Raw genomic sequence first — 14,381 nt, forward strand, 5'->3', positions numbered from 1 at the left:
TATGAGAAAAATGGCAATTTTCTTCAGTGATATGTCTGTAACATGATGAAATTCACTGAATTTTGTGGATTAGAGTAATAGAAATAGCACTGAGTAAGGATTTTTTTTCTCATTCTTTTATATTTAAAGTAGTAATTTTAATTTACTGTAAAAATTAAGATGAACAGTAAGATCTTGGTTTTGGATAATAAGAACAAAGAGGGACAGAGAAGATAAGCCCCACTTCAAATGATAACATTCCGTATAGCCTTGTTTCTCTCCTACAAAGCAGCATGGGAAGCATATGCACTAAGTGTAAAAATTGACACTTTTTGGCAAGGTCACTGAAGGCTCTCTGTAGTAATTTACCTGCTTGAAGAACATGTCAGATTAAAAACTAAGTGTTGTGCCTTGAAGTTCTCTGATGCCATTGTTTCCTTAAGGAAAATGTACTTGCAGAAGGTAAGTTGGGTGATGCACCTGTACATTTTTCAGCATCCTGCAGCTAATGGAAAACAGAGGCAGCATCATGACTATCACCTTTTGAGTGTTAGGCAACACAAAGAGCCATGTGCTTGCCTTGTCACCAGAAGCTCACTTAACATTATGTTCCAATTCTCCAACTTTTGAGTGATTTATTGATGAATGATGCAGTTTCACCTCTTAGGAATAACTATAGTCACAGTTATAAAGTCTCTTAGTTGTTTTGCTGAACAATAAATCCAGACCACAGCTGGAAGGAGAGAGTCAAAATACAGGCAAAATTGGTGGATGCTGTGTCTAATTGAAGCTACTCAGGACCATTTTGCAGCAAGATTTTGAGTTGTTGTGGATTATAATTAATTTTTATTTCTCAAAAGGTGTACATTATTGCCAGTAACAACACTTCTCTACAAAAGTACCAAGAACAGTCCTGAATCACTCATGATAAAGTTTCTGTCTTTATGGGTAGTCCTAATTTTTTATAACATGTTACACAGGACAAACTAAATAATGAATTTATCATCAGACAAAGCATAGTGAAAAGACTGATGTATGATTAATTAAGAAAAAACTGCAGGATGCAGCACAACTAGTGCCAAGTAACAGTTTTGTGAAATATTATAAGATAACTGGGTTGACTGATAAAAGTAATTCTAGGTCTGTACAGTTTAGCAATGCACTTAGGAACTGGCCAACCAGTAGACTTCAAAAATTGGTGTAAAAAACTCTCAAATGAGTGTTTTCATGACAGAATTCTTATTGATCAATTGATAGTTCTGTTCTTTCCAATATTTTATTAACTATTTGAAACTAAACAAAAAAAATCCCTACGACTGGCAGCTGCAGATGTATAATCTTTGGACAAGAGAGAAATAAGGTTAGTTGTATGGAAGTCCTAGAGTGTATTCTAATTTTGACTTAGGTCAGTCATTTTCTAGTACATGCAAGTCAAATGCAAAGTTGTGCATCATGTGTCAGTGACTGCAGCCACCTGCAGAGTGGTGCTTCTTCTTTGGAAAACTAATAGCCTTTTTGAGCATCTACAGGCAATTAAACAGTAATTCTTGTCTTGAGACTGCTGAAAAAAAGACTAATCTGTTCTCAAATGGTGATAAGGAACTACAGAACTAGTGTGTGTGGAAAGATTGTTTTGCATTTTTGTACAACTCAGGAACAGTGTGTCTAAACCAGGATACTCCCTCATGTTCACACATTCTGAGATCCACTTTTAAAAACAGAAAATTGGAAAGCACCCTAAAAACTATTTGAATGCCGGGGAAAATGAAAGCCTAAGTCAGGTACATAAGTTATATTAAAAAAAAAAAGTGTTGCTTGCATGACATAGATAGCTTTATGGGGTGAAATATACTGAAGGGGTCTTCCTTGAAGGAAGGAAAAATGCAAATGAAAAGAGTTGTCAGGAGTATTTGCATTTATCAAAAGCAGGCTCAAATCTTTGATGGACAGAGTATGTCACCAGTATAAATGAATGGAAGTGCTAAGCCTTGCCTCAAAGATGTATTTTGGTGCATCAGTAAGTGTAGTGCAGGGTGATGTGAAAATCTACATCCTAGAAGACACAAAAAGTCAGCTGAGATGATCTCAGGTTTGATCTGGTTATCTAGCCTGAGGGAATCACTTAAACCACCTAAGTTTAAACAATTTAGGAGGCTATTCCCTGTAGATACTCAATAGTCACTGGAGGGAGACAGAGTCCTCTGTGAGAGCATTTAGGGACTGTTTTCAAAAGGAGCTTTTTTTTTTAACAGCTGTACAGGGTGTCCAGAAAGAGAACTTTTTCCTTATGTTGGTGGTAAGGCAGGGGTGACGTGGTGCTGATGTATGTACATTGCTCCTCAGCAACTGGAGGCACCTGAAAAGTACTTATACAGGTAGTGAGGGGAACAGGACAACCTAAAAGTGTTGTCTCAAGTGTCCCAGGAAACCGGGTCTCCAGGAGAAGGTGTGGTGTCTGCACAGAAGCAAACAAAGACAGTGTAATTGAAAGATTAAACTCTGCTCTGAAACAGATGTCAAGATGAACGGCATGCCTGGTTATTTAGATGTCAGCTCCACAACATACATTTCTGGGACAGGAGTGTCAGACTGTGAGGCTCAGTTTCATCTGTCTCTGTTGTTTGGGAGAGGTGGTGGTCTGCTGCAGGCAATGGGAGCCAAAGGTGGGGACAAAAACTGTCAGCACAGCCAGAACTGAGCTTTTCTTCATGCAAAACCAAGATGTAAAACTGTGTTCCTGAAAATGCGAAAATTTCAGCTGCCAAACCACATGCTCCTCTATACAGAAAGGAAAATCAAAACACACATACATTCAGTTACAAAAATTGCGGTGTTTCCAGTGTACAGGCAGTCCATAGTTTGGGACTGAGCTCTCATAGTATTTTGGGTGGCCTGATGACCCCTCCAGGGTCAACAAGGACCCTGTAGAAGTACTGTCTACTACACTTGGTAAGCCCCATGGTAAATAAGTGACCTGGCAACACCAGCTCCTGTCCTACTCTACCTGAGTCCCACAGCTCAGGTCTAGCCTCAACAGTGGCACTCAAAGTGGAAATGAAAATGCTAAAAGATTATAGAATCAGCTGGGTTGGAAAGGACCTCTGAGATCATAAACTCCAACCCTTGATGCACTACTGCCATGGTTAGTAGACCATGGTACTAAGTGCCACATCCAGTCTCATATGTACATTTAAGTTCCATTATTGTGTATCCTAAATGTTAAACTTAACTGTAACACAGCTATAGTCTTAAGCATAACTATACACTTGATTTGTCTTATTTAAATTATTGACCATATAGTGTTTAATTGCAAACTCAGATATAATTTTGAGTGATCCTCAAAGTCTCTTCAAACACACCATAGGCTTCTCTGAGAAAGAGCAGAGTGTCCATCTCTACATTCAGAGACTTCAGGTCAGAAAGAACCATTTGCATGACATAGTCAGATGTCTCTGTTTCCAAGATGTAGATGTTCACACAGGAAGATAAAATGAGCAATATTTTTGCTGAAAGCTTGTGAGCTGAGACCAGCAGCAGCACTAGCAATTACCACAGCTGCTCTTCCTGAGCTGTTGTCAGGTGTCCATTGAAACACAGAGTTGTTAACACAACCACACACAGAGAGAAGAGTGTGTGACTTTTTCCAGCAGCTCTAAACTTAGGGACTGTGGATCACACAAACAGTGGGTTTGGGTTTGTGTCACAACACCTGTCCTCATCTCCCCCACTTCGATAAGTACCTGCTCCTGTAGGAGAAAAGCAGCTCCTGCTGCTCATCCAGGAGTTGGAATGGGAGCACTAAGGAGGGATGCAGGTTTAAGCTCCCACCAGGGGGAAGAAGCTTTAAAAATCTTTCTCAAACTACTTTACCATTTTTATCTTTGTGAAACATATGCACCAGGAGCAGGGATTAACAAACTAAAGGACAGATCCTGCTTTCAGGGTACAGCTTGGACTAATGGGTCTGTGCAGCAAAACTGGCAGATGCATAAGGGAGATGTCTGGATGCTGCCAGGCAGTCCAGATCTTATCTGCCCACAGCAGTGGTCAGGCAGCTTCCAAGGCCACTGCAGAACATTACGGAAGTGCCTTTGAACAGACAGGTCCTACTCCAAAGCTTGTTGAAGGAAACTGAAGCCCTTTCAACACCTTTGATGAGTTTCATCTTGAAACATGCACTGCAGATCTGACGGGGCAGTTCAAGCAGACTGGTTATAAAACTATTCAATAATTCTGTTATTAAAATTGAAATTTTAATCTCATAGTATTCATAAAAAGTTACTTCAGAATCAAAGAAGAACAGGGTATAAGAACTCTACCTGTGTCTCCATCACCTGAGCACTCAACAGAGCAAAACAAGTTGCTTTTTTCTGTTTTGGGCAGTGTGAGGACACGATGAGATTTTCCCACATATTGTAGCAACAGAGAAGTGTTTTACACTGTAAATTAAACCCAGTCCTGCTTAGCCTGTACTCTGCTATAAAAGAGCATTAACCTCAGGGAAATGAAGTCTCCCAGGAGTGAGGCTGAGCCAAGGTACTGCTGTGCAAAGGCTGTGTGTCCATCCCCAGCTGACGATTTGCATTTACCAGCTAAAAGGTTGCTAAACCTGGTATAGTGAGCAAAGCACAGGAATGAGACCACCTGTTGCAACTGTACTCCAAAAATCAGAGGAATTTAGGGGTGAAGTATGAGAACAGATAGGGTGTTGTGTTTGTTTTTCATTTGTTTGTTTTTAATAAGGAGCAGGGGAACAATCTGAGGTCATTGACTGCTGAAGAGCAAGATCAGAGGAAACCCAAATGCCTGGGAGATGGAAAGGAAGGGTCTTCCTGAAGCCTAATGCCCTGTGACTCCAAAAAACAGGATAGAAAAACTGTGTAGGAGAGACAGGTACTTCTCCTTACTGAAAAATTACCTTCCTTATAATCAAGTAGGCTGGAGAAATCTGTTGTCATTCAGAAAGTGGGAAGAGAAAAAGTCTTGCTAATGCCTGTCTCTTCAGCAGCTATTCATAGATTATTTAAAGGAGACTGATGTTAACATTAGTATAAAAACTATTCAAGCTCAGCTATGCAGCTTTACCCCAGCTGCCAGCACAGCTAGAGAAATTTCTCAGAAACAGTTGGTCTGTTTATCTGTGTCAGAGGAAATAAGTGGGCAGCTCACACTCTGACATTTATAAAAACTTCCATGATAAGAGGCTATATTGGCTAAAAATGATCTGGAGGGTCATAGTGCCTACTGAAAAATTACCCCAATTTTAAGGAAGCTTTAATTATCTTTTATACAGCCTTATCTTTCCATGCTTGGCAAACAAACCAAATAATTATGATGCAAACTGGTTCTTCGTAGGATAAATACATTATTCTGTTCTTTCTTCCAGCTTCTGACTAGGGAAAAGTAATTTTTCAGTTAGTAAGGAAGCAGAAGGTGATTTTACAACTTAACACAGAGTAAACTAATTGGTGCAGCCTAATTGATACTTTTGTGTGTGTGTGTGTGTGTGTAGCTATAATAACCTAGAAACTGAGTCTTGATATCCTCAAGGGGATGTGTGATGAGAGCACAAGAACAATAATGAAATTACAAGTACAGAGAGAGAAGGAAGTTAACTTCCCTACTCTCATTTAGTATCTCCTCCTGCAGACCTGATATTCTGCTATTAAAAGTTTTCTTGTGTTTAGGAATTAACTTTTTAAGAAAACCTTGCTTTCAGGTGGCACCGTCTGAATTTGTCTTATTGTGAAGAGTTTCACTAGTGCTATCTCTTGTGCTCTATTCCAGAAACAATTGATGGCATCTTGCACTGTACAATCTTCAGACAATTACCCTCAACCTCCTAGGGAACAGTCCTTCCCTCTTTCTTTTTAGTATTTTCTCGGTAGGAGGTTTCTTGTGGGTACAGCATCAGTATCCCAGCGCTGCTCAGTTTTCAATTATACATCATTCCAGAAACACTGTACACTGTCTCACTGTGAGGGCTCTGTCTCCCTGTTTTTCTAGAGGACTTTGTCTGCCTAAAATAGTAAGAGCCATAGTAAAAAAATTGTTAGATTCTCACAGTCCTCCAAACAAAGCACATAGTAAACTACAAGCAGATATTATCTACAAGTAGATAACAATCTCCCATTACACAAGGTGTATCAGCTGTGGGGTACATGATGTAGCAGTGGAAGGGAGAACCCAGCGAAAGAAATAATCTTTTTCAAGAAAATGACTTCATTATATAAAAAACTTGAAAAGTTTTAGAATTATAAGCAGTTAATTATAGTTTCCTTGTTTCTTCCTTCAAGACCCTCATTCAGATGTTACTCAGCCTGGGAGTAAACAGCAACACATCCAAACAGCAACATGTAGACTGCCCACCAATTCTCAGCTGATTTTCTGATTGAAGTTATTTATCTCTCTATGATTAATTCTCATTCTAATATGATAGCATTCTTCCCTACGTTCTGCTAAGTTATACAGAAATGCTACCAGAAAAAAAAATTAAAAAGAAACAAACTGGTACCTTGTATACATGTCATATTAAAAAAAAAAAGGGAGAAATCATGACAAGTGAATAGAAATTTGGGATATCATTTTGCATGAGGACATCTCCTTAAAAATAAATCCATACAGAAATGCTATTATATTACGTCATGTCTCTTTCCTGTCCTCCATCTTAAAATATGTTAGAAGGAGGTAAGAAATCCCTTAGGTCCAGCATAAAAAAAATGTATTGCATAGTCAAGGCTCAGAGCCAGGTCCTGCTCTTTGGTCACAACAACCCCATTCAGTCCTACATGCTGGGGGAAAAGTGGCTGTAAAGCTGCCTGGTGGAAAAGGACCTGGGGGTCCTTGTTGACAGTTAACATGAACCAGAGTGTGCTCAGGTGGTCACAGAGGCCAAGGGCATCCTGGCTTGGATTAGTGGCCAGCAGGACCAGGGCAGTGATTGTTCCCCTGTACTCAACACTGGTGAGGTCACACCTCCAGTTTTGTGTTCAGTTTTGGGCCCCTCACAACCAGAAAGACATTGAGGTGCTGGAGCAAGTCCAGAGAAGGGCAACAGAGCTGGGGAATGGTCTGGAGAGTAAATTACATGAGGAGCAGCTGAGGGAGTTGGGAGGGCTCAGCCTAGAAAAAAGAAGACTCAGAGGGGACCTTATCACTCCACAACTACCTGAACAGTGGTTGTAGCCAAGTGGGATTGGTTTCTTCTCCCAGATAACAAGCAATAGGACAAGAGGAAATGGCCTTCAGTTGAGAGGAAATTGTCTCAACTTGTGCCAGGGGAGGTTTAGATTGGATATTAGGAAAACTTTTCTCACCAAAAGGTTTGTCAAGCACTGGAACAGGCTGCCCAGGGCAGTGGTGGAGTCACCATCCCTGGATGTATTTAAAAGATGTGTGGATGTGTCACTTGCGGACATGGTTCCATGGTGAACTTGGCAGTGTTGGGTTAAGGGTTGGATCTGATGATCTTAGAGAGCTTTTCCAGTCTAAATGATTTTATGGTTCCAGCCAGGGCACATCTAAGGCAGTACAGCAGAAGGGTGATAGGGAAACGAAAAAATTTTTTTCGTTTTCCTGTTATCCATCAGGAAGAGGAGAGAGAAACAGCTGAATGTTTGCTGTGGCACTGCCTTCACTGACTATGCAAGTTGCTGGAGCACCTATTTTTCTGTGGCTTTCCTGTGGCTACTTTTCCCTAAAACAACAGTTGAGTTGTTTCAAAAGCTGCTGTTTGTATCACAGATTTCTGGGGCAGAAAGAATTTTGCCTTGCCTGAGCCATACTGGCATAACAATGGGGTCTGTGCCTTTCAGTGTCTTGAAGAATCCTAACTAAAGAGAGGGAATATTAGATATTTAACACATTGACTCAGGATTTTAATTGCAGTATGTATCTAGTATTCAACAGATAAGAGACTCAGAAAGGCCAGCAGTGGAAAGAAATTTCAATGAAAATCTCAGGAGGTCATTGATAGGTATCTGTTGCATGTTGGAAGAAGAAAAGACCTGCTAATTGCACCAAATCATAATATACCTGATGTATATCCACATTTCATCCTGAAGATGTAGACTGAATCAGCCACAAACACTTTTTCCTATGTTTTCAGGAGGCAGAGCACACACTTCCTCTGCTACAATATGTTTGCTGATCAGTCATTTTTATTCTGAAAACCTGGGCTTAAGCAGCACTGTTCTTCCTCTGTTCAAGGTTCTTTAACCTTTAAAAAGGGATTAGATGTCATTGCACTAGTAACTTTCATTACTGAATCTGCAGGTTGATCTACAGTTCTGCAAACTACCAATCAATTGCTATTTACACTTGTGAGTGACACCCACACAGCCATGTGAAAAACTCATTCAGGATTAAGTTTACTACTATTTAAATGTAACTTCAATTTTTTAACTATTCAAATTTAGAACAGTCAAACAGATTTCAAACAGATTTCAAGAAGATGGTACTAAAATGATGTTTGCAGACTATTTGCTTTTCTTGTATGCTTTTCATTTGTCCATCTATCTTCTATCTGTCTTTTACCTTCAGACAAAGACTGTTTTTCTACAAGAATTAAATAACTTGATAGACTGAATTGTTCAGCTAATATTCCAGGGGTATAAATACCAAAGAAGTCATTGCAGGAAGCTCTGTTTGACAAGGGCTCAGCCTCTGTCGCTACATGTTAAGGTAATACAAGACAGATTTTAAAAAATGATTGTTGTATTTATGCTGCATCTGTCATGAGCATTTCTCATGAGTTGCTAAATTACCCTTAGAAAATGATTTCATGGTTAGACTATTAATAAACTTGACTAGTTCACAGATTTACAGAGATACAAAAACATTTGAGGAAACTCCTAAAATATCCCAGTATACAAGCAGAGATATTAGAGGCAGTAAAAACCATCATTTGGCAGTCATTAAGCTTGATCCATGTAATGTATCTGTGATACTTTGCTCTAGAGTTTCTGCACTTAGCCCTCTAATTCTGATAAAATTACAGCATATCCTTTGTTAAACCAGTCAGTCTAGATATAGTAAAAAAAGTCTGCACAGGTGGATAATCCAGCATATCCATTTGCACGCTGGTCTGATGGGCTGCTTGCAGAAGCAATCTTAAGCTCTGACATGGAATATATGTCCTGATAATGTTGTTCTGTGAAATTTTCTGTGTAGCTGGGTACTCTGACAGTGAACAAAGATTTCATTATCTATTGTCTGTGTATATGTGTTTTATTCATTAAACACATGATGCCTAATTCTGGCATATTTACATATGCAACCAATTTTTTTTCATGGTGCTAGCAGTCTTGTTGCATCAGCTGGCACTTTGCAGCCAACTACAAATCAGTATTTTGAGTAAAGTTCTGGTCCATGATTGAACAGCAGGTATGTGAAATTACAGACCCACCTTTGCATTCATGTCACCCTTCTGTTTTCACTTTCCATCCCTATACTTACATACTGATATTTTCTCATTCCTGTATGTGCACATTAATTCCATCAATCATGCGTCCTTAACTGTACCCATGTGTCTGTAATTTATGCAGTTACTAATTTTTCCTGGCTGTTATGGAATAAACAGGTGCATGTTTACCCTTAAGTCAATTGGGTGTGCCTCACAATATTGGAAAATGTGAATCACAGAATCATTTAGGTTTGAAAAGACCTCCAAGATCATCCAATCCAACCTTTGGCTGATCACCACCTTGTCTACTAAACCACAGTACTAAGTGTCATGTACAGTCGTTTCTTGAAAACTTTTAGAAATGGTGACTCCACCACCTCCCTGGGCAGCCTGGTCTGAAGTTTAACAACCTTTTCATGAAGACATTCTTCCTGATGTCCAGCCTGACTCTCCCCTGACACAGCCTGAGGTTATGTCCTCTTGTCCTATCACTAGCTGCCTGGAAGAAGAGATCAACCCCCACCTTGCTACAACCTCCTTTCGGATAGCTGTAGAAAGTGATAAGGTCTCCCTTTGAGCCTCCTTTTTATTCAGGCAGAAAACCCCAGCTCCCTCAGCTACTCCTCGTATGATTTACTTTCTAGACCCTTCACCAGCTTCACTGCCCTCCTCTGGACCTGCCCTAGCACCTCAATGTCTTTCCTGACATTGGCCTTCTTGGCCACCTGGATGCACGCTGGCTCACATTCTGCTGGCGTTGACCAGGACAACCAGGTCCTTTTCTGTTGAGCTGATTCCCAGTCACGCTGTCCCCAGCCCATAGTGCTGTCTGGGATTATTGTGACCAAAGTGCAGGACTTGGCACTTGACTCTGTTGAACCTCATACCCATTGTTGGCCTCAGCCCATCAATACAGCCTGTCCAGATCCATCTGCAGAACTTTCCTGCCCTTCTGCAGATAAACACTCCCATCCAATTTAGTGTTGCATTTACTGAGGGTGCACTCAATCCCCTCACCAAGTTCATCAACAAAGATAATAAACAGGACTGGGCCCAACACTGATCCCTGGGGGACACCACTAGTGACCAACTGGCAGCTGGATGTAGAACCATTCACCAGCACTCTCTGGGCCCATCCATCCATCCAGCTCTTAAGTCAGCAAAGAAGCACCTGCCCAAGCCATGGGCTGCCAGCTTTTCCAGGAGAATGCCATAGGAGACGGTGTCAAAGGCCTTGCTGAAGTCCAGGCAGACAATATCCACAACCTTTCTCTCATCCGCTAGGTAGGTCACCCAGTCATAAAAGGAGATCAGGTTGGTCAGGCAGAACCTGCCTTTCCAAAACCCCTGCTGGCTGGGCCTGATCACCTGGTTGTCCTGTAGGTGCCGTGTGATCACACTCCAGATGATCTGTCCCATGACCATCCCAGACAATGAGGTCAGGCTGACAGGACTGTAGTTCCCTGGATCCACTTCCTGGTGCTTCTTGGAGATGTACATCACATTGTCCAGCCTCCAATCGTCTGGCACCTCCCCGGTTAGCCAGGACTGATGATAAATGATAGAGAGTGGCTTGGCAAGCTCTTCTGCCAGCTCCCTCAGTACCCTTGGATGAATCCCATCCAGTCCCATAGATTTATGAGTATTTAAATGGCTCAGCAGGTCATTACTTTCTCCTGGATTACAGAAGGTCTATTCTTCTCCCTGTTCCTGTCTACCAGCTCAAAGTGCTGCTTCCCTGAGAGTAACTGGTCTTACTGTTAAAGACTGAAGCAAAAAACACATTAAGTACCGCAGTCTTTTCCTCATCTTTGGTGATGTTTCCCCATGTGTCCAATAAAGGATGGAGATTTTCCTTGGCCCTCCTTTTGTTGTTGATGCATTTATAAAAACATTTTTTAATATCTTACACAGCAGTGGCCAGATTGAGTCCTAGTTGAGCTTTTGCCTTTCTAGTTTTCTCTCTACAAGACCTAATGACATCCTTGTACTCTTGTTGAGTTGCCTGACCCTTCTTCCAAAGGTCATAAACTCTCTTTTTTCCCCAGAATTCCTCTGAAAGAAAAGCTATGCTAAATGAGTTTTAGCTCTTGATTGGTTATGCATGCTGAATGCTTCATATGTATTGTATTCATTTCCAACACTGTAAAATCAATACACATAGTCTGAAAAAAAAGGGGTTGCAGGGAAAATTAGGATGGTTATATTACGTGATGTCTAGACCCAAGAAGTGCTATATGGGATCAGATCAAAATTCCATTTATCTCATTATCTTCTCTACGACAGCGGTTTACAGGGGACTCGAAGGGGGGAGAGTATTAAAAAAAAGGCATTTGGTTGAATTGTACCTTACAATACCTCTAATTTTTCAAAAATAAGCTGTGGAAAATCTTCCTTTACTGTAAGTGTATCATCAGGCTTAACAAGACAAATGGAGCTATGCCCTCTTAACTTATCTAGTCCCTTATGAACTTACCCAGGCTGTTTGCTTTCACAATGCTTTGTGGCCATAAGTGGCACTACTTAATTATACATAACATGGTCATCATATATCCTTGTGAACCTGCTGTCTGATGGTTTCTTTGTACATCCCATGCTTCCACTGTTTTTGAGAGAGAGCAGATACTATTTTCCTGCAGATATGCTGTCTCCATGCCAGACACACAAGGATATACTCTTGTTAATTTATTTTCCAAGCTGAAAACTCATATTTTACGTAATTTTTCCTTTTAAGAAATTTTGTCCCCAGCTCATCTTGTTCTGTATTCTTTTTGAGGTGGAGTAATATGTATTAGATCAAGGTAAAAATGCACTGCAATCCACTGTAAAAATGCAACCAACTGCAAAAAATGTCATAATAGTATTTCCTGGCTCTCAGTTCCTTACAAAAAAAAGCTAACATAGTGTAAAAAGCTGCAAAAAAAGTGACTTAGGCCTCCATCAAGGGGGGTAAATTTACTTCGGATGACTAAATGCCACATGCATTATATTTTCACAAGCTTATCTGTGAAGGTGCAGAGTGTTGCTTTGAGGCAACAGCCGATCTACAATCTCCTTCAAGTTTGTGTCTTAAACTTTGCTGGGTTAAAGTTCAGTGCCCATAGTCTGAAAGCACCACTGTAAATCAGGCTGTGTTTCCTTGGATACAAACTATGAACTGAACACACTTATTCCAGGAACCTCTTTTCAAGCTTCCCCAGATTAGCTAATATGTGATACAGGAAATTATAATTAAAGAAAGTGATGGCTTTCCTGATAAATAAGTGTCAGAGGTAACAAAAAAGTTGCATTTCAAGCACCATTCTTTTGACATATATTCAGATATTTAGGCATAGAAAGGCAGAAATTTATATGCTTTTTAAAGAAAAATTAAATTCCTTCCTTTGTCATGATTTTCTCAGTGGTTCAAAATGCAATCTGGTAAATGAATCAGTTGCATTTCTACTGGCCATCGCTGTACCTTGGCTTGTCAGCTCTCTGTAGCCGGATTCCAGATGATTTTTCCTTGTCTCCGCCTTAGGAGTTTTACTGATGCTTTTTGGGATACATTTTTGTACATGTCACAGGATGCTGTGTTTTCACTATAAGGGTGCACAACCTATCCTGAGCAACCCTCCTAAATACAGAAAATAATTAGCTATATAATATGTTGTAGTAACAAAATTATGGTTTATACCAATTATGTTTATCAAGCAAACATACTACCTTTAAGTTTTATCATCTTTAAGTTTTTCCTGCACAGTTAGATCTTCTATTCCATCACTTCTTGTCTTCAGACAGAGAACTGAAACCTGCATAGCTAACAGTGATCAAACACTGCCCTCCAGAAGGAGGCAATATATTTTGTAGTCTAAAAGAACTTATAGATCATTGTCCAGATAGACAGATACTTAAAACTGAAAATTCTGAATGAACAACAGATGGAAGCACAAAGGCAGAACAGGGTAGAAAGGACAATTACAATAGCACACTTTGCAGCCTTCAGAAGCAATGTATTAATTTCAAATTCAGCATTCGCATGAGTACCCTCATGTTAGCCTTCAGTATCTCTAGCAATCAAGGTGATGCAGAACAGAACTAAAGCGTGCTGCAAAATCTGCTGGAAGAGGAGGAAGAAATACCTTCAACAGTACAAATATTACTGCTAACCAAAATACCTGCTAAAAACAGAGTTATCTTGGATGTGTTTACATGGACTGCAGAGAAAGCACTACAGATTTACCTATGCAGGTGCTCTGACTTAATGTAAAGCACCAAGTGCAGTAGATAAGTACAAAATAAATGTAGCCCTATGGCTAAGCAGTCTGAGCTTCCCAAAATCAGGGACTCCAGAAAACTGGACTTCCATAAATTGGTTTAGATGAGAGTGGGTAAACCCTTGATACATTGGTAAATTCCCACTGAATTGATGAGGAACAGGTCAACAGAGACAGGAATAATATTTTTTTGCTGCTTATAGACTTAATGATCTGATCGTTCTGAAATCATTTCTCCTTTGGATTCTCTCATCCCAAGTATTTTTCCTCTGGAAATGTAGGCTTTGTGTCTGAGGAAGGGTTAGGTAGGAATGAGCCACATTGCTAAGTCTGTGCTCTTCTTTATGGGACACATGCAGCAACTGTCTCAGCATAGTTTCCCAGTTCTAAAGAGATGCTATGTTGATTTTTGCTAAAGAAAACAAAAGCCCCAACTTTTTGGGGAAAGCAAACACTCTGGATGGAGAAGGTATGTGGCTTATTTATCTCTGAGTGTACACTTCACAATTAGTTTTTAGGAAGACGTGTGAGCCTAAAGTGAAACAGCTTATTTAAAGAACTGGTGACCTCCTCTTTTCCACTGTAACACAATTTTAAGAATTGTTTATAAATACAGTTCACAGAGTTTAAAGCAAAGTAAACAGTATATTTTTGGTTATTTTTTTCTGGAGTAATAAATAACAGAACAAAGTATATAACAGACTCTATTTGCTAAGTAATTCCTTTTCCAATGCAGGTATAGC

The sequence above is a fragment of the Lepidothrix coronata genome, unplaced genomic scaffold (genome assembly GCF_001604755.1).
Source record: "Lepidothrix coronata isolate B3197 unplaced genomic scaffold, Lepidothrix_coronata-1.0 Scaffold37, whole genome shotgun sequence".
Classification (NCBI taxonomy): domain Eukaryota; kingdom Metazoa; phylum Chordata; class Aves; order Passeriformes; family Pipridae; genus Lepidothrix; species Lepidothrix coronata.